The sequence below is a fragment of the Lycorma delicatula genome, chromosome 6 (genome assembly GCF_047948215.1).
Source record: "Lycorma delicatula isolate Av1 chromosome 6, ASM4794821v1, whole genome shotgun sequence".
Lineage (NCBI taxonomy): Eukaryota > Metazoa > Arthropoda > Insecta > Hemiptera > Fulgoridae > Lycorma > Lycorma delicatula.
This window is the reverse complement of record NC_134460.1, coordinates 29501033-29523689: the sequence shown is the minus strand read 5'-3', so window position 1 is coordinate 29523689 and position 22657 is coordinate 29501033. Positions and strand designations below refer to the sequence as shown.

Here is a 22657-nt window from a genome sequence, read left to right as displayed (position 1 = left end):
AGTCACTCCACGTTTAGAAATCTTTCCAAGAACTCTATTGTAGCACTCTCTCGCAGAATGACATCTCGTAGAACTGATTTCAACTCATCTTCCCTGGAGTATTTACACTCCTATCCTCTTCACCTGCAGGACCGGACCCAACATGAAGAGTGAGAATAATCGTCCACCCTCACATTTTTCCCGTGAGATTCCTACCCTGATCCGGTAACCCCTTTTACTGAACAACATCTGCTTAGGTGTGTCAGCGGGGAGTATTACAAAGGACAATTGTTAAACGGAACTGTTAGCTTTATTAAAAGAGTTTTTTTAGCCCCTTTCTGGAATCTCCCATTATTATATTTTCTACTACTTTCTTCTTAATTGGCAGGAATCTGTTACTCAGGTCCATTATACCGGTCTTGTTACAATATGTTTGTTTGGTATAGATCAACTAGTTAGATCCTAAAAGTAATATCTGCAAAAAAACCCGATATCCCACTTTTGACATCGCTATACTTTTCCCTTGAATGTAGGTGGGAAAGTAAAATAGACGTGGTTACATATATTTAAATATAAACAACATATGAAACAATGTTACGGTAAACACATTAAACACAGCACAAAAAAAATACTACCAATTAATTCGTAGACGGAATTATTTAAATATTATTTTGAGCATATGTTCAGTGGGGTGAAGAAATATCCGGGTTAATTTTTAAAATTAATATAATTTCAAAATTAAATATCAGAGTAATATTGTTTCCGTAAAAGAAAATCTTACAATTGTATTTTAAATTAATTGGGGAACAAAATTTTCAAATAGTTTATTTGATAATTTATTAAAAATGGCAAAGAAGCCAAAGTATTATACCGAAATATACCAAATAAGTTCCATTGTCTGGTTTAGTAAAGGTGTATATTGTTATTTTTTAATAATAAGTGACTATTCTTGCAAAGATTGCACATTCGTAATAATAAATACGAGAGTAAGTTAACATATTTAATTTTCAAAATATCAGTCTACACGATTCATACTTATGGACGCTGGATAATTCTCTGATTGAATCTTAAAACTCATTGTGACATTTTGAAAGAACCCAAATTGATGACATTATACTTTAGACGGAATATACATAAGCATGATAAATATTTAATAATGATAACAAAACTTACCATTTTAATTAGGTGTTTGGTGGTAGTGAAAAGGTATAGAGATAGATTAATAGTTGATGATTAGTTCCTTTCTCACTAGTTACCCGAAATTGGTTAATATAACATAATTAATATACTTCGTTTTAATTTTTCGTTTGTTTTTAAAAACTGCGAAAACTATTGAACCAATCATTACGAAATTCTAACTGTAGCTTTCTTATGACCCCCAGAATGTTTATCACAGTTCATACCTCACCTATCACACTGCTATATAAATCATAAATAAAAAAAGTATAAATAAATAAACTAGAGCTTCTTTTAGTTAATTTAATGAATTTAACTGTGTGTATCGATTGTTGTTGTCAATATCGACTTCAATTATTGTGTGAATAACTGAATTTAATGTCATTATATATACAAAAAAATCTGGTGTGGACACCACATGACTTCCTTGTACGCCTATTATAATATATGTACACATTTTTAAAAGTATATAAAATTTTATTTCACTAATAACTTCTGATTTTTTCATTTTTTTATTGTTATTATTGATTTATTATTTACTGAATAAAATCTTTTACAATCGGAGGTTAATAAATTATTACTAAATCAATATATTTAAATTTTAAAAAAAAGTTAAAAAAGGAAATGAAATCGGATTCGAACCGAGGCGCCTTCCCCCTTGTAAGATCCAAATATTTTATTAATTAAAATTTTATTTGGCTATAATTCTGGAACCAATGAAAAGAAGTACCAGAAAATATTGTTGAAAATCTCTCAATGAGAGTTTATTACTGTATAGAAAAAGTCGAAAATCCAAATTTTTTGGTTTTTGGGCTTTCGGTCCAGTCGATTGCAATCAAAAGAGGAGATGCACAACTAGATGTGCATCTAGTTGTGAAAAAAACTGTCCTAAATCCAAAATTTTAACATTCTACGGCTAATCGTTTTTTAGTTATGCGAGATATATGTGTACGTACGTACGTACAGACGTCACGCCGAAACTAATCAAAATGAATTCAGGGATGGTCAAAATGGATATTTCCGTTGAAATCTGAAAACCAAAATTTTTTGCGATCACAATACTTCCTTTACTTCGTACAAGAAGTAAAAAATCAGTTTATATTATAATTTTAATACTTCATTAGCGTAATACACATAAAACAATTAGTTTAATAATAAAATTAAAGGATATGAAAAATTCTTTGAATTCTGTTTATTTTTATTAACATACTCATAGATTTCTCGTTTACATGTTTTTTAACATGCTTTTTTCAAATAGTGAATGTTTTATAAGACTATTCAATTTTTAATTCAAAATAAAAAAAAATTGATAAATAAAATAAACTTGATAATTGTAATAAAAAAAAAATTACTTTTAAAAAATTAAAGAATTATATTTTTTCAGTTCTTATAAATATGAATTTTGGAATTATACGCCAAATTAAAGTTTAGTAAATTGTTGTCTTTGTGTATGAAAAAGTTGTTATTCATCCAAATTAATCTATTTTATCTTGTAATTTGCGAATAGCGATAACTCTTGAGAGCAACAGCCCACACAAAATTTCTAAAATATTATTTCAGATTTTTAAGTTCCATAGGCATACAGCGTGGGCGAAGCTGCGACGGATGGTAATAATTTGTACACAAGTTTAATGATAAAATAAATGTTAAGGACAGATTAACATACCAGTAGCCTATCTATTTCTTTTGCCAAAAAAGATTCTTTCTTAAGTTAAAATTAAGCTTATTTCACAATCGAAAAGATGTAACTTTTATTCAAAAAATGTAAATCAAGATTTTGGGTTTGAAATCCAGTTAAAATGGCCATTTGTTACTTCTAAAAAAAATGTTCGTTTTTCGTCCTTTCAATAACTATTGTAGGGATAATATTTGTAGTTTTATTTTATCCAGACAAAAAATTTCACTAAGAAAAGGGTGCAGAAGCTTTTAAATTTAAACTTATAAATGTATAAAACTTTTAAATGGATAAACTTTTAAATGTATTTTCAAGTCTTATTGTTTATCAAAAAAACCGATTCCGTTGAAGATTTTTTTACATAACTTACTTCTTTAAATTATTGTTAGAAAATTTTCATTTTTTCCTTTCTTCATTGTTGTGTCATTATATAAATATAGCATAATTATAAATTCCTTCATGTTATTTTGATATTTAAAGTATTTTTTTCATATAAATATTTAAAAAAATTAAGCGAAAATATATAACATTATAAATCATTATATATAACATTATAATCTCTTTATTTCATTTCTTTGAATTCTGTTTATTTTTATTAACATACTCATAGATTTCTCGTTTACATGTTTTTTAACATGCTTTTTTCAAATAGTGAATGTTTTATAAGACTCTTCAATTTTTAATTCAAAATAAAAAAAAATTGATAAATAAAATAAACTTGATAATTGTAATAAAAAAAAAAATTACTTTTAAAAAATTAAAGAATTATATTTTTTCAGTTCTTATAAATATGAATTTTGGAATTATACGCCAAATTAAAGTTTAGTAAATTGTTGATAGTTTATTTTTAAATTATATCTTATTTCATGAAGTCAATATTTTAACTAGAATTTGAAAAATATATCTTTTCCAGTTTTGAATAGAAATTTTTTTGAAATTGATATAAAAAAGTATTTTATTTGTTTCATCCATTTATCCATTTGATTTAAAAAAAAATTAAATTTAAAGATAAATAATGCTCTAATCATATATATAAATAAATCTTTACAATTATTTTTACCTTTATATTCACAAAAAAAAAAAAAAATAAATAAATAAATGAAGAAAGATTATTATGATTCTTCATTTATTTATTTATTTTTTTAAATATATTTATTTCAACAAGTTTTTTTAAAATTAACTTTTTTAAAGATGTAAATAAAACGTCATTAACAATTAACTCTTTTTTTAATACACTTTTGTTTTATTATAATTTCATGTCTCAACAACAAAACTTTAAAGTTACAATAAAAATAATAATATTAAAACATTTTTACAACTTTTCAGTTACTGCGAATATAAACCAGAAATATGTATTTATTTGAAAATTATCAATTATTTTATGGTTTACCTTGAAAAACTATTTTATTTATAACTATGTACAAATATGCACGTACAAACATTTTATATACACTTAAAATGTCATAGTTGTTACTTCTTGTTAAATGACATCATTTAATAAGGGATACTAAAGTTTGCTAAATAACATATAAGTGCAGCTATTTTTAGAATTTAATATTCCATTGTGAGCGACTTTTTTTTTAAATGAAACGTTTGGCGAATTTATAACCTTTATCACTAAGGGGTTGGTTAAAATAATAATTAAACTGTAAAAACATAAATGAATTACTTAATTTTTTATACTCCTGGAAGAGATGTCATAAATAAAAACTGACCCACCGAAACCCAGAACTTAATTGGTAATATCAATAATTATTCTTGACCCATGCTAAAATAATGTGGCAAAATCTTTTACCAAAGTTACTTACCTGGAACATTTTTTCTTACAACCCGGTTTAACTATTGGTCCTGTCCTTGAAGAGGTAGTTTTCCAAAAATGTCAATTTAAAATTGTTCATACAACTAACATCCGTACAAGTAGCACGGACAAATCCTGTCGCGGCTTTGTCCGTGCTATATGCTTATAGAACTTCAAAAATTTGAAATAAATTTTAATAATTATGGTTGGACTGATGTTCTCAGAAGTTATCGCTATCCAAAACTTACAGGATAAATAAAATCTTTAGGTATGTGTTTCCAAAATAAAATTTTTAATGAATTAATTCAGGAGGATATTGAAGTTGTTCAAAAACTACTTTGGTCCAGCCGGCTAAGTCCAGGAGTTTCAGCATTCCATTTTTTAGCATTGCAATAGTTACATATTTTAGCCTTGTTATCTATCTTATTATCTTGTAAATTCAGATAATAAATTTGACGGTTGTAATAAAAAGCTGATTTCAGACATATTTCTAGAAGGTTGAACTCAATTTTGAACCGTGTGTATACTATAATCTTATAGTCTTAGAAAACACGCTGGCGTAGATTAACGTTGTGGGTACGATCATAAATTTTAGTAGCTCTATAAGTTATTCTTATATCTGAACTCATCGGCATAAGCGTCATGAAAATATTAATACCATATTGAAAGTCGAATCTATGCCAATTAAATATATGGCTTACTTTGACAGAACGTCTTAGTTCATTATATAAGAATGCTACAGAATACTACTTTGCTCGCATGAGGCGTTCGTGTGAGTCGCCGCCAGACTAGAAGATAATATTAAATTTGCATAACAGATAATAACGTTCTGAAGAAGACAATATTGATATCGAAATTCAATATTCCACAAACCGTCAAAACTTTGTTAAATATGTAAAAATAGTTGTCATTCCCTTTAATTTTATTATCAAACTAATTTGTTTTACGGTTACTGCAACGTAACTCAAATTGATATGTTATTAACAATGATATAAATTTGGTAAAATACGTAATAGTTATCTGAAGAAATCGATTTGACATAGATAATAATCGATGTGGACAATCTTTATTTCCTAATTGTACGATGCAATCTGTTTCACTAGTGAACAATAAGCAATCCCCCTACGACCCAGTGAGATGAGGATGACATGTACAAGTAGGACATGTAAATTTGGTGTAGTCTTGTACAAACTAGGCCAAAAATCATAGGCTAAACACTGTTTAGACATTGTTTAATTGATGACCAGTCAGCAAAGTACACCTGTATATTCACTTCTAGTATTAAAATATATATAAAAATAATTAACTTTTAGTAGGATTTGAACTTCAGAAATTTTCGCTTCGAAAATCAGCTGTTAAAATAACTGATACAGGCAATAAGATTAAATTTAGTAAAAGAAGTTCTAGTTATTTATTATACTATTTTTTTATTTATTCAGGTTTGAACACTGGTAAACAATCCGAGAGTCATAAGATAGCTACAGTTAGATTTTCATAATGATTGGTTCAGTAGCTTTCGCGGCTATCGGAAACAAACAAAAAAGACATTGCCTCTTTACGTAGTAGTGAGATAAATTTTAATTAAACAAAACAAAATAATTTTTTTGTTAAAATATTGACTTTGAAAAGTCAGCGTCAACTGGAGTTTAAATCATTATTTATTTATTTTCTATAATTTAATTTTATTTAAAATAAAACTAGCTTGTAGCTAGAAAAAATACTGTCCGTATGAAAAAATGGCGTTCAAAAGAAACAAAAAGGCAAGACACGTATTGACGTAGAAATAAGAAAGGTAGATATTGACGCAAAAACAAGAATAAAAGAGCAAACGAGATAAAAGTGACTGGAATATGAGAATAAATATATACGGTATTTTATTTTATTTTTACCAGAGTTTACTACGTAATATTCTTAAATTTTTGCATGTAAATAATTTAAATATCAATATAATATCAATTTATTTAATGTTGTATTATATAATAGGAAAAATTTATAAGGCAAAAAAAAATGATCAATATTTTATATATGAAATATAATCTTTCGTTAAAAAAAAATCGCAACACGTTATGCAGAAAAAAATTTAACGATACAACGGAAGAGATAATTAAAAAACGAAGAAAATTGAAACTGGCCCATTTTATGAATAATTAGGGCTTGTGTGCCCTGATTTGAAGGAGGGCTTGAAATTGCGTACAGGTTAAATAAAGTACTACCATTTCTTTTTAAAGTAGATTAAAAACTATACTTTTAATTTTAAGTTACCACCAAAACCATAATCCAAGTTTAGATTTTTATAATGTATACTTTGGTTCGATTTCTTATAATTACTATTTCTTAAAAAAATTAAGGATTAAATATAAAATAAATTTATACGATCAATATTTTTGATATTGATCAACTGAAATCAAAGATGTTGATATAATCGAGTTTACTGATACAATAGTTTATCCATTTAATAATAAGCGTGCAACTCCGGTATTGACATACTTGAACGCTACCAAACAAACATTGCGAAAAATGCTAAACATACCTTGGTACATTAGTAATAGCCTCATATCTCATATATAATGATCTTAAGTTGCAAACCGTTCTGCAGGAAATCTCTCTGGTCAGTCTACGGTATCAAAATTATTTGGCGGTCAATTTATTAGATAACACGAACAGTGATTTTTCAAGCTTGTTGAGAAACAATATTCTTGGTTTACCTTATCGTTTCAATTATGTGAATTTATGGTCTGGCCGTACGGAGTGTTCTTTCATTATTAAGTCACAAGCCGCTGGGTCTGTGAAACATAATATTAGTTCAAATACATGTTATTTACTTATTGTTCAATTATCTTGCTGAACAGATTGTAAAGTTGCTGTGTCGTTATAGTAATAAAAAAAAAAAAAAATTTTTTTTATATTTCGTAAATTAAGAAAATAATTTTTTTCTTATATTAACAGTAACATTATATTAACAATAGATATATTCACTACCCCTCCCCATACATAAACAATTATTTCAAAAATTACATTTAATTTTTATCATGTTTATAATTCTAGACATTCTTGGAAGCAAATATTTGTAAAGAATTTAAATTTTCAAGTAAAAAAGGTTAAAATGAAAAATAGTATACTTTAATTATTACGAATAAAATATAGACAGCTTACAAATTATGTAATTAGATACTAAGTGAACGATTCACATTATTTTCTATCATCAGTAAGACAGTTTTGATCACCCACACCCATAAACTTGTGTAGACTATTATCAAATTTGTTTGGTACTGATAAGTAAATATAAAATTATTCGATATGAAAACTAGATCGTGGATACTGGTTTTTTTCCTGGTTGGATCTTAATTAACCACACATCTCAGGAATGATGTGTGGCTGTCCAAGATTACACCTCATTTACATTCATACATATTATCCATGTTCATTCTCTGAAATAATATCTTTCAGTAGTTCCGCAGGCTACACAGAAAAAGAAAGAAAATTAATTAAGAGAATTAATTGCACTATTGTAGCTAATTAATTAACTAAATATTAAATACAAGCATATATTTAATAGTTAATTAATTAATTAACTAGCTAATTTAAAGAATTAACTTCCTTACTTCTAAGAAGAAGTAGGGATTTTTTATTAACGTGAAATGTATTTTTGCAAATTGTTATATTGTTTTTATTTATTTATTTTTTTTATAGTAAAGTTGTATATGTGTTCCTAAAATTCTTTATCTTTAAAATCATCTTCTTTTGAAATCGGCTCAAAATTATTGAGGATAACTAGTGAAATAACTCGGGGTCGTTGTTTATTTTTAATTTTGTGACTTCAAAACTAATAGATTAAAAACAGATTACAAAATAAGATTTAGTAATTACTGTTAAGATAAAATTAAATATGTTAATTATTATTTAAATAATAAATTAATTAATATCTAGAGATAAAAAGATTATATCAAAAATGAATTATTTAACTAATGGAGGCTGAAGTATAACGAAAATTTCTACATTAGATATGCGGAGATAATTGGCTATTTGAAAGTTTAAACAGCGTAATAGATGCGCAGTAGTTCTACTCCAAATTGAACTACACTCCAGATACCGCAATATCTGAAGCGATGCTGGCACTGCAATTTATAATAGGAGGGGATGGATATTTTACCTTGGCAGTACCTTGTAAGTAGCAAGAAGTTACTATGATCTAGCGATCTATCCTCATCCATTGCATCAACTGGGTTTTCTAAACGTTGACGAATAATTATAATTTATTTTCTTTATTGAATATTTGTTACTCCACTATAATTTCTTATTCTGCTTTAAACCAAATTATTTTAAAATTAATTGTTACTACTGAGCTAAACCCAAAATTTTACATTACTAAAACTGGACAAGAGAAATCACAAATTTATAAATCTATCTGAAATAAAAAAAAAATCTTGAATTAAAAAAAAAAAATAAATAATTTACATCAACCATTATAAAAAAAAATTATTTACAAAAAAACCTACTTTTTTCTTCGTCTTCTTCAGATATAAATGTATTGTGATGGAACACTACAAATAATTTAAATATATTCAAAAGTACTTTTGCACAGTACATACATAATATATTTTCTTTTAAATGCTATACACAAATATTATACAGATTTAAAATAGTTAAAATTTATTTGAAAGAAGAAGATTTATTTTAGAAAAAGCTAGCATTTTCAGTAACCTATTATACAATAAAAGAACTTTTCTACTCTTTTTTTATGTGAATGAGTGACTTAGTTCATGAAAAGAAAAATACTGAGTTTCCTCTTGTTTACTACAGACAGCATAATATTGTACTGCATTCTACAATAGATCATTTTTCTTACAAGCTAAAGTAACAATGAATTATTTTACTTTATAAATAAACATCTGAACAATTATGTAATTTAAACTTTAAATCAAAGAAAAATTATTACTAAATGTACTTTTACTAAATGTATCTTTTTATTCATTTCTTATTTTTGTATTTTCAGAATTTATAATAAATGAATTTAAAAAAAATTACTGATTATTAAATTATTATTTTTGAAATATTATACTGATTTTTATTAATATTGCACAACCAGAACACTACATGGAAAATATTTTTTTTTTGTTATCTAATCTTTTTAGTTATTGATTTTCTTTTAAAAAATGAATTCATTTTATAAATAATTTGAAGCATGCTTTTTATGTTTGATGATTGCGTATTGTAAATCTATACTAATTAAAGCTTCAAACAGTTATTTCATTCAAAATATATTTTTCAGGAAGTAAAGTATCGATCAATCTGATATCTATTTCACTACTGGTATAGCAGTACCAGTAATGAAATAAATATTCTTTTCTGTGTACTTTTGTAACTATATATTTTTTTTATTAAGAATTTTTTATAAAGTTATTATTTTCCAGTTAGTCTAGAACTGAGATCACATATTCAGTAAAAAAATATGTAAAACAACTAAATGATATGTAATTTTAGACCCATTAAATTTTCATTTATCATCTTTTTGTAAGTACGACGATAAATTGGAATTCAAGATTATGTTTTAAAAGTTATTTACAAAAATTTCTCTTAAAATGTTAACCTAGGGAACCAGTTCAATTGTTAAATAATCTACAACAGTAGAAATTACAGTAAAAATAGAGTGATTCAGTAAGTAAGGTTTCTTTGGGATTTCCTAAAAAGACTTTTTTTTTTATTAAGATTTTGTTTTAATTTAGTGTTTTGTTCATACTCTAACATTTGGTAAAAGTAATTTATTTTATAATGTTTCAGAAGTTAAATGTTTTCTAAGAACTTCGTAATTTTATTTATCAGTATCTTTTATTATTATTATTTCCTCTTTTTTTGTTTTTGTTTTTTTTTTTTTACTTTTAAGGCCGCAAAGGACCACTTTAGTCAGAAGTCTTTTTTGCCAATCTTTTGGCCTTTAAGTACTTAGCTTTTATTTTCTCCCAATATTTAGTCATTCTTAATGATCTTGCTTTACGATCCTCTTCTGAATAAACCGTTTTTGAATAAACCGTTTTTGTATAATCAAAAGTTCTTACTTTAAATTTGGTATTCGGATCTTCAATAAAAAATTTAATTTGTCGGATTTAAAACCTTCGTAAATCAAATTTAATTCTTGCATATCTTCTTTAATTTCTTTGATCCATAATGGTGGATTTTTTAAAGACCAAAATTGATCGATAATTCTCTTAGTAATCCTATCCTGCGGTAATTTTAACAAGTGTGCACAGAAAGAAATTCGCTTCATTTTCATAGTATCAATTTAGGATTCTAAGTTTTCGTAAAGAAATTTATTATGCAATAATCTGTACTGAATTTCGTGTTTATTTTTATTTACTTTATTTTTTCGTATAAGATATATATATATCAGTATACAAAGTTGTACAGCGATTTCAGAACAAACTATTGAGAAATATAACAGAAGCACCATGGTTTACGAAAATCACTGTAATACACAATTATCAAGTTGCCAACCATTCGCGATGAGATACGGCGATTTAGTAAAAGTTACAATATAAGACTTAATAAACATGTGAACTGGCTCGTATTTAATCTCCTGGAATGAGAACATTAGCTGTCTAAAGCGACTGCATGTATTATATTTGTAAGTTCTCCGAAATTTGAGGTGAATCAACTACCGTAGAATGTTGCGCATCGTCAAAATTCTTCATTTCATTTCACCACTTACGTTTGTAGGTTCATTGATTTGTTTCACTGTTTTTTTGTTTGATTAGTTCTTTGTGTGATTAATAAGCCAATTTTTTTGGTGTTTTCTTTGCTTTTTTATGTTCTCAACTTTGTACCTTTGTAACTTGTTTGTAACTTTGGACTTATTTTTGTATGTACTTATTTATATTTAGTATATATTTATGTATACAAAATATGTATAAAATTTCTATACATATATATATATAAAGTTCTTTGAGAGATTTCAATGGAAACCCCTCTCTGAATTTCATGTATATTTTAATATTCAAATTTACTTATCGTTCCTTTATATTGGTAATTCCTATATATTTATAATCGATTGTAAATTAAACACAGCCAAAAAAAATAGAAAATCGAAATAGTCATCTAAATTTAGATTTTAAGTAAACTTTTACTAAGCGCTTTCAGTTTATTTCAATAACCAGTTAGATTAACACGATATTTGTAATAAATATCTCGATATACATAAAGTCTATTTGGAATAAAACGTATAATTTGAAAGTTATATTTTTGTCTATATGCAGTAATTCTTTATTTACCCTTTTTTTCAAATTAACGTTTTCTTAAGCCGCATTTGAAAATATTTTTAAAATAATTAAGTTAAAAATGATTATTACGATGTTTAAAAATTTCCTAAAATCGTTATAAAAACAAAACAAAATTTAAGACAAAACTAAAGCAGAAAGATGACTGATAAACGTAAAAGTAAATGAATTAATTATTTTTTGTAATTACTATATTATTATAAAATAATCGTTGGCAGTGTAAATTAAATTGGTATTTTACTAACGGTACACAATTCACTTATTATTCATAAAAAGAGATAATTTTTTAACTGATAAAATTATAAAATCCGGCAGTAAACATTTCTTGTAAGAGAAGTCACTTATTTATTCAAGTACACTAATCCTATTAGTAAAAGGAAGCGTAGTAGACTGTAGTAGTCCGGCTAAAGAAAGAAGACACATTAGTTTGAACTGTTATTATTTTATAATCAATAGGCCTAAAAAATATATATTTCTGTTTTTTTTTACGTTATTTTATTAATAACTCGTTAATTTTATTAGTAATAAATAACTGAAGTAGTTATTTTATTAATAAATAACTGAAACACACGTTATTTTCGTTTAAAGTAAACCGCAAAAACCCGGTATTTTTATATATAGGCAATTTCCGAGCTAAATTTCTTTAAAATGAACCAGTTTATAAAATATATCGTAAAATTATGTTAAGATTTTTATCTTTACCTTCCTAAAATTTCCGTTATTTATGAAACAACCTGGCACTTTATGATGATAAACACAAAAATCCATATTTTAATTTATGTTGTAATGTTATAAAAGTTTGAATTGTATGTTAATACAATCTACGCTTTGATTTTTTTTATATTAGTAAGCATAAACGTAAGAGCAATTTTTATTTTTTATAACTTTATATTTCCTAATATTTAGAAATTATTATATTTCTTAATTAACAGTATTAGTTACCTGTTTAACGTAAAAATAATCATTTTTAAAAGGAAAATTTAAATTTAACGGTAAAATTTAGGTAACAATTAATATTAAAAGGGATGTTAGGAGTTCTTCTGTTTGAGGGGAGTCACATTGTGTATTTTGTTTCATCTGCACCATCAATAATCTCTCTGTTATTTAATCAAATTAAGTTAATTATATATTAAGTATAAAACACCTTATTACAAAATCTAACAATAGTATAAATGTTTGATGTGTGACTGATTACTTATTTTGAATTTTTTACAAACTATATGATAAAGAAAAGTAGATAAGATTACAATAACATTCTCCAACCTTAGCACATGCAATAATATAGTAAAACTTTCTCGGTTAAAAGAGATAAAACATGAAAATATGTCCGTATTTTAAATTATTACTATAATTTTATAAAGTAATTATTATAGGATCAAATGGTATTTATTATAATCAAATAATAATTAATTAACGTTCTTTTAAAATTTTGAAATGTATATACAAGAGATTAAAATCTATTATTAGATAAGTAATTTTGATTGTTAAAATATCATTATCATTGCTGTATACAATGGAATCAATTAAAAATAATAACGAAACAAATATAGGTAAAGAAACAAAACAAAAAAAAAATGCTTTAAAGATGAAAAATATTTAATAAAAGTAGTACAAAGCAGTATTAAAAAGTCTTACTTGTCTTTTAAACCAAAACTTTGTTTTCTTTTATTCCGTAAGTGCAAGTTGTATTACTCTCTGAAGTACTTCATAACAATTGACTTTTTACTTTTCCGGTGAATATAGCTGGAATAGTTCCATTAAAAGAAACGTATGGCAATCATGTCAAAAACGGGATATTGCGTTTTGCAATTCTTTACGTTTTAGGGACCAATTAGTTTATCAAGACCAACAAAAAGAATATATGTCTACATACGTATATTTTTAAAAAACCGATCTTCAAATTTGGCTCAAATATTCACATGTATGGGACACTATTTCTGTATATGGCCACATAATATTAATTTTTTTTTCCGAAATTTGTTAAGAGGGTGAGGGGATATTGCGAAAAAACCCTAATTTCGATTTTTTTCAGAGGTACGTTAGAGGAAACTTTATTAAAGCAAACTTGATACCAATAATGCATCTACAAATAACTTATATAATTTTTTCAAAAATCATTTACACTTCTTTATTTCTTGTTCTTTTGCTCTATCTTCCTTCGGTTAAAATATTTCTTTAACATTTTTTGAAAGTTTATACTTTGAACAATCAAATTACGTCAAATTTTTTTTTAATGTAAATCCCGGAGCTAAAATTTTAAAGAAAAACATTTTTGATAATTTTATTTTCTTATTTTAGCCTTTATTGAAGGTTTTGTTAGATTTAGAGAAAACTCTACTTTTGAAAATTTTTTAAACTCTACTTAAATATTTTTTGAAAATTTAAAAAAAATAAATTATTTACCACCTCTAAAAATATATATTCTTCTGCTTTTTGTTTCTTATTAATAAATATGTGTTTGCGAATCTTATTTTTATGTGTTATTAGCGTAAATATTTATATTTATCATTTTTATATTTAAAATATTATGTTATACTTTATTATTAGTAATAAATATTTTATATTTTACAATAAAATAAAAATATCTGCTTACCAAATAAGTTTTATAATCGTGTTAGCACATTTTTGTGCTGTTTAAAAAGAAATTATTTTACTATAAAGATAAAAATCAGACTCCTAGTGTTTGAATTGGAAGAATTTTTTGGCAAAGCCAAAAATATTTTACTATGAAAAAGCTTGTTAAGTATTGTACGATTTGATTAGAGTAGCCGGGAAAGTCATGCAATTAATTGCCAACCGTTTGCTTATTACCTTGTTATTATTTTACATTTATTTATTTTTAAATAATTGCTTATCAAATACTGATGATAATTGTCGGACAACCGAAATGCACAACTAATTATAATTTTTACTTTTTTATGAATAAGTTTTAGAGTACCCGTTAATTTCATTTTAATAATAGTTTAGCGTAACTCATTAATTAGTTCTAAATACAAAATGTATCTTATAATAACAAAATTCTGAAACGTTTATCCAGCAGGAAAATTAATCAGAATTAAAATCATATTCATTTATTTACTTGTAGAAAAGATGTTACTTTTTTGTTTTATTCCCTTCAATTTTCCACGTTTCAGTAATGTAAGACGCTACTGCAAAAAAAAAAAAAGGTGGAAGGGTTGAAGCGTTTAACAATAAATTAATAATTTTCAATCTAACTTCACTGTTTGGATGTAAACATATTTGAAATATAGTTAGTAAAATCGTGAAACGAAGAGAATTTATATTATATGTAGTGTGGGATATCAAATTTACCAGGTTGAATGAGCTTCGGATATGAATGAAAGGAACTTCGCCGTGGGGTAAGGTGGGGTTACTTTTAAAACAGGAGAAGGGATATATTGCGCGCGCACGTTATACTATTACATACAAACAGATTCACACGAACACATAACAACGCAACACATTCAAAGGGCAGCAGGTGGTCTGCTCACCACCGTCAGTTAGAATGGCTCAGTAACAAGTGCAGCGCGGCGCGTGTAGTTTGTGATCATATATTCGTTGTGCAAAAAGTAAAATAAAATAAATTAATTGCAGTGAATAAACGAACATCATTTATATATACGTAAATTGTAGGATCATTGATATTAAAAAAAAAGGTATTACAAAATTTTTAACTTTTAATTTATCTTCCAAATAATAATATCTTCTTTTATACCTATCATTTAATTAAGAAGATATACTATTTTTCTACCTTTATCTTTAACTTTTGTTAAAAATGTACTTATTTTTTATAATAAAATTTTACTGAATATTTTTTAGTTTCAAAAAAAAATTGTGTAAATTCTTCACATTTAGCTTTCGAATATTATCCTTCTAAATGAAAACTGGAACAATTCATCAAAATTTAAAAACAATGATTTTAGAATTTTTTTCTTTTACACACATACCATAAATCTTTGGCAAATTTAATGTGGTATAAAGGAAAACTGGTTTAAATATTTAAAATTTCCATATAAATTACAAAAAAAGGAAACTTAAAGCAGTGAAATTCTTCTCCAAATTTAGAATTGTGTTTGTACGCAACCATAATCCTTTTTTTATAAACGGGAACGAGGGTTCTTGCAAAAACTATTATTTTATATAACAGAGGAGGTCACCAATTTCCAGTACCTGACACAGCACCTTGTTAATTTTATTTCAACGAAAATATATAGAAGTAGCTGAGCAGAATTTAAAATATTTCATAATTATTTATTTATTATCTAATAAGTAAATAATTATAAATAATTATTTTATAATTATTTATTTATTTATAAATAAATAATTATTTCTTTTACTATCTAATTATCGCGGAACTTTGTTGCTTAGTCCGAATAATTAAAATAATTTTTTTTTATCTTCAGCCATTTGATTAATTTGATGGACTTCTCAATTTGTTTTATTATGCATTTTATTTCTAAATATCAACATATCTGTTTAATCTATATCTTTATCATTATTTCTTTCTACATTCCAACCTTTGTCTATCCTAAACTTACTTACATTTTTCTAAAATAAATTAACTAAACTTGGGTAATAAAATTAAACATTCAAAGAGTTGGTTCTTTTATTAATAAGAATTTACCATAGACTTATTTTCTCTATGATTTATTTTAAAATTTCCTATCTTTAATTATTATTCTTCCCCCAAATTTCAATATAATTTTAATATACAAAATATCGATTAAAAAAAAAAAAAAAAAACTAGTACATATTTTTAATATTTATACTCAGCGAAAATGTTTATTACTTTTTTTTAAATTACTTATTAGCTGTGTACTCGTATTTAACCTTATTTGGGCATCCAAACTTTTAATGAAATTTTTCTTAAATTTAAACATAAAAAAAAAAAAAATAAAAAAGAGAAAGTGATTGGTAAATAACTGAGCCCGCAAAAATCAAACATTCATTCTTAAATTACGATTATATATTAGTTACGAATCCAAAGATATTTTCTGATCATCCAGTTAGGATAATTTTACCCAAATATGGAAACACACTAACTTATTTGAGAATTTACTTTGTAGTTGCGTATTATAATAGTGGTTCATACTTCTAACTGTACTTCTCAACAGCTATACTAATTTTCATTAAATAATTACAAAATAATCTATTCCTAAAATGAGGTGTAACGCGAGTTCGAAAACCAAAATGGTGGCAAATGTAAATAATATTTTCCATTATAAAACAATATTTACCAAATAATAATAAATTATTCCAAATTATGAATCTCCCTCTCAGAGAAAGAAACGTTTTTATAAAACATTACTGATTATAATAATAAAAAAAGGATGCTAATAATAATTATTATTATAATAAAGGTAACATTTATAAATAACTATGCAGATAGTTGAAATTTAAAGTTACCTAAATTATTTTGAAATTTAGACTTATTTATTTCATTTTAAACTTATTCTTTTATTAAAAAATTGTGGGTTAATTTATTTTTTTCTTTTAATTAATTGTTATAATAAAGGATGTAAATATTATATAATTATCTAAGTGAAATGTTACTCGTACGCCTAATAAAATTTATTTTAATGTTCTTTATAATTTATATATATAAAAATTAATGTTTATTTCTTTGTTCTGAATGCGTTTCAAAACCATTCATCCGATTGCTATGAAACTTCATGAGTTGTGCGCACGCCGGCAAAGGTTTCCGAATTAGTTTGGATCCGCTAAGTGGCACTAGGGTAGAGATATTTTGAAAAATTGCATATATGGTCCGATTTGACTCATATTCAGAATATGTGTTACTTTCATGGAAAGAAATATTTCTACAAAAAATGGAACCGCTAGATGGCGCTGGGGTTGAGATATTTAGAAAAATTGTATTTATGGACCGATTTGGTTCGTACTCAGAATATATATTAGTTATGTGAAAAGAAACTTTTTTCAAAAACTATACAAATAGTCTTTCTTCTTCTACGTATATAAAAGGCAATGTTTGTATGTGTATCCGCTATAAACTAAAAAACTGCTGGACCTATTTACTTGGGGGTTTTTGCAAAATTGTCCTTGTTTTCCGCAGAAGGTTTAAAACTATTGAAATCCTCGATCCGACCAGTAGAAAGAAAGTTAGGGGTGTTTTGAACCGATAAACTGTTTAGAGAGAAGTTTGAATTAAATTCGTTACCTAGTGCTGTTTTGACAATTGAATTTATTTTCATTCTGACTTTTATCAAATGAAAGGTTAAATTTTGTGAAGTTCCGTAACATTTTTTAAGTTTCTTAATGTTCAGCATTAATTGTGATGATTTTACAGCCATATTTCTTTCCGTTAAAAGGTTATTTTCCATCGACTACTGTGTTTAGAGAGTGGTTTGAATTAAATTCGTTACCTAGTGCTGTTTTGCCAATTGGATTTATTTACAATTTTGTCTTTTATAAAGTGAAAGTTTAAAATTTGTGAAGTTCCGTAATGTTCAGTTTTTAATTTTTTATCAAACTTTCAATTGTTTTTATGTAATCTTAATACATATATATATATATAAGATAATTCCTTTTTTTTCAAGTTGTCAAACAATAATTAGATAATGATTAAAAAATAAATATATTAATACTTAATAATTAATTATATAAAAAATATTCAGATTATTAGAAGTAATGAAATGTTTTCAAGTTTTTCTTTCATATTAAAAGAAATAGAGACATTTGTTTAAGTAAATAAACTACACAAAAACACAAGTTGTCTATTCAAATAAATGATTTTTTTTTTTACAATCTAGTAAACTGAATCATTAAATAATACGTCGTTAAATGTTTTTATTTATTTATTCTTAATAACTGAAAGTTGATGTCAAGATAGAATTATTCTTTTTTTTTTTAATTTATGAAAAATAAATTTTATAGTGTAGGAGAAGTTTCAAAGCATGACAGGTATTTTAATCCCTTATACCTTTTCCATATTCAAAGCAAAGTGCTATCACAACGCTACAATCATCATTTTTATTTAATGTTTTATATATATATATATATATATTTTTTTTTTTTAAAACTGAGATCAAATATCGAGATCTATAGCTGAAATGTAGGAAATAATTTTTAGTGAATATATACTGTTTACGTCGTTTTATACATCCGGGAGAGATATTCTGGAATGTGATTAATTTTAAACTGAACAATTTCTTTAGATAAAATTTTCATTTTTCACCCTTTATTGGTAAACTTTAAGAGTATGATTCTTATATACATACACACACACACACACACACACACACACACACACACACACACACACACACACACACACACACACACACACACACACACACACACATATATATATATATATAGGAAGAGATTGCATCAAGACGTTTCTATATATATTCATAGTATTGATTATACTACATGGTCTTAAAAGGTGTACTTTTATGAGTTCTCTTTGTAGTGATGGCTCGGTAAATAACAGGAAGCTCTTTCTCCTACTTTTATCGGCTCATATTTCATTTGGATGTGGTAAGAGATTAAAGGTGCCTTTTTTTAAGAGAATGTCCTTTTTTGATAGGTGGAAAAATCAATTAGGTGAGATTAATTCAATTGTATTCTTTTACAACCAAGTAGAATGTTGTATTTGTTTTTTTAACAACCTAAATCTCTTTATATATATATATATATATATATATACACACACACAAGTTTGAACATTTGTTAGATTAAATAGTAAAATTAATACCATAGATACGTCTACCATTTATTTTGAGATCATAACTTTTCTTTCTTTTTGTTGTTGATAGTTTCTTCTATATCTTTTGAAATAGATGACACCTGTTAGTTTGATGGTAGCCACCTGTTATTCTAAGAAGAGGCTTTATAATTGCAATTATTATCCACAACTAGATAATTAAAAGTTTAATTTTTGGAATGTGGTAACTTTCCCTCTTTCATATTTTGTACCACTTATAAATTACAATATTTGTTTTGAAAAAAATCATGGCACTATGTCGTGTTATTTTAATTTCTAATATATAAATATATTTTGAAAGAAATATAAGAGATTAAAAGGGTTATCGGTGATTATATCTAAAATCTACATAAATTGTAGAGATTAATATTTCATGCTTAGATAGTTTTAAAAACAAATATTTTTTTTTTAGCAAGGAATTTTAATAAAGGATGGTTACGTCATCAGTTTTTTTATTTTATACAATAATGAACATCAATTTATTTTAATATAAATCGGAAATCCATTATTCAAAAACTAAATGAGATGACATAGAAAGGTTTTATTTTAAAATTTAATTAAAAATTTCATCTGAACATTTAAAGAAATAATCATTTAAATCATTTATAAGTTAAATGAACAAAAGTTCATTTAACTTATTCATTTTTTTCTTCTGTACATAAGAGAATGTGTATTAAATCTTACATCTGACGGTTTGACGTCTTAAGTGTTATCTATTAAAGCAATTTGAAAATAAATCTGATAAAGGTAGTTTTTGAATGAAAAAAGTATTATATTGGAAGAGGTAAGGTATTATATTGAAATGTCTGAATTATAGAATTCATCCTTTCATTATCGAATCAAACATTTTATACAACTCTCCTGTAATGAATATAAAATTAGAGTGTTTTTAAATTTTTATCATGACCGATAAAAAAAATTATTATCATGATCTTCTCTACTGTAATGTAAAAATGAATAAATCATTACATGTACTAGAGGAGATTTGTTTACTTCAAACATCAAAAAGAAACATTCACTTTAAAGTATAGCCTTAACAGCTTAAATACTATTATAAACTGAAATTTTCTAAGATAAATTTACTTCTGTAATAATTTTATTTAATCGAAACTTATAGGTATACATTTTATTTCTAAAGTACCACATATTTTTTATATTATAAGCCTAAGAAACAACATCGATCTTTTATTTATAACATTAAACTATTGCTGGACGAGTTAACAAAGCAACTGATGGTAATTTTAAACTTCAATTTTTAATGATAATTCTTGATTATCCGTAATTAAAACTTGCCAAATCGTGGCGGAATGGTAGCGACTCGGTCTTTTATTCAAAGATGATCCCAGGTTCGAATCTCGGTAAGTCGGCATTTAGTATACGCTACAAAATTCCATTTCCATATTACAACATACAAGGTTAAAAGCTTCTGTGGTGAATTAATGAATTAATTAATCAAGCAAAAAAAAGGCAAAGTTTTACTTTTACTAACAAATATACCATAAGATGTTTTTTATTCTTAGATTGGGATTGTCTTTCTAATCTTTATAGGTGATTATTCTATCAGTGTCGTCACCTAAAACCTTTTGAGTGATTCTTAACATATATTACAAACGAATGTAGTATGAAAGTGTAAATTACAATTATTTTTTAAATATCTGACAACCTGATGATAGTTTGCACGATTTTTATAGAATAGAAAAAAAATACTGTATCCTAAATAAATTTTGTTGATGGAAACAGTATTGGCTTTGAAATAAAGCCGTATTGCTCGGTTAATTATGTAATTAATCTAGTTCAATCAATTCTATAAGTCTTTCTCAGAGTTCAATAATTAGAAGTTAAATAATAATCCAGAACTTTCTACGTTTACAAAGATTTTTTACAAGACATTTTACAAAGATAAGATTACTATAAAAATAATAATAATGATATAGTAATGTATATAATATAATATATATAATAATAATGATTTCTTTCCTGGTATTAATACCAGTAATAATAGAAAATCATGATATAGCTAAGTGATCATACCCGTGAATTGTATAATTGTTAATATATTATTAACACACTATATTGAGGTAGATATGGATTGGGCAATAGTAAGAGTCATTAATGGATGATGAAATTAGAGAGGGTTACTTAGATTGGCCTTTATGATGGATGGTCTTTAGAGATGGTTCCCATGAGGTTATACCTCATACTAACTATTGTTGTGTAGTCGGATGAGTTTTATTTACGGCATATCTGATTAAAACTTTTTTTATTAAAAAACTTCAGAAATTCAAAAGGATGTAAAATTTTAATAACCTGAGTTTGTAAAAATAATTATTGTTTATATTCCGTATATATTTAGCATATTTCTTCTATTACAAAAAAAAAATTGTTCTATTATTTCCACACGCGTGCGCGGGCACGGAGGAAATAATGCATAATAAATAAATAGACTGGAGAATAAATTCCTTTATTCATCGCAAATAAGAAGTGCAACTTTTGTGGGCGTTACCCCGGTTGTTCCGAACGTAAAAAAATAGGCGTATATATATATGTACTTTATTTAATGTTTATTATTATGCATATACAAGATTGTATATGCAATTGTATATTTACAATTTATATTATTTATTTCAACCACATCCCAATCGTTTTTTTTTTTTAGACAACCCAGAGTTAATTAAACATATTACATTTTAATACAAAAAAAATTGACCCGAAACATAGAAATTATATTCAGAATACCAACAAAATGTTAACAATTCAACGATAAAAGAAATAAAATGTGCTAAAAATTAATTTTTTAAGTTTTATATGCTAAAAATTAAGACCTTTTTTTAAAATGATTGTATTTTAAATATATGTTTATTCATTTATTCTGTTGTTGTAAGTAATATTTTACGAGTTATTAGAAACAATTAGACAAAATGGTATTCTTCGCATGACGTATTTAATGGAAAGTGTCATAGATAAAAATGATCCCGAAACCGGGTAAACCAGTGTACAATGTATCTTCGTACAGTCCTATAAGCCAAATGCCTATT

At 25.4% G+C, this 22657-nt stretch overlaps 1 protein-coding gene and 1 long non-coding RNA gene across 3 annotated transcripts in view; one reads left to right on the top strand and one right to left on the bottom strand.

Moving 5' to 3' along the window:
- LOC142326800 (uncharacterized) overlaps positions 1-22657 on the bottom strand; it is a 261090-nt gene that overhangs the window by 57348 nt on the left and 181085 nt on the right. The window lies entirely within an intron of this gene.
- LOC142326797 (uncharacterized) overlaps positions 15369-22657 on the top strand; it is a 646039-nt gene continuing 638750 nt past the window's right edge. Inside the window, exon 1 of the mRNA XM_075369512.1 lies at positions 15369-15552. The gene's annotated coding sequence lies outside the window, so the exon portion shown is untranslated. The remainder of the gene's footprint in view (positions 15553-22657) is intronic.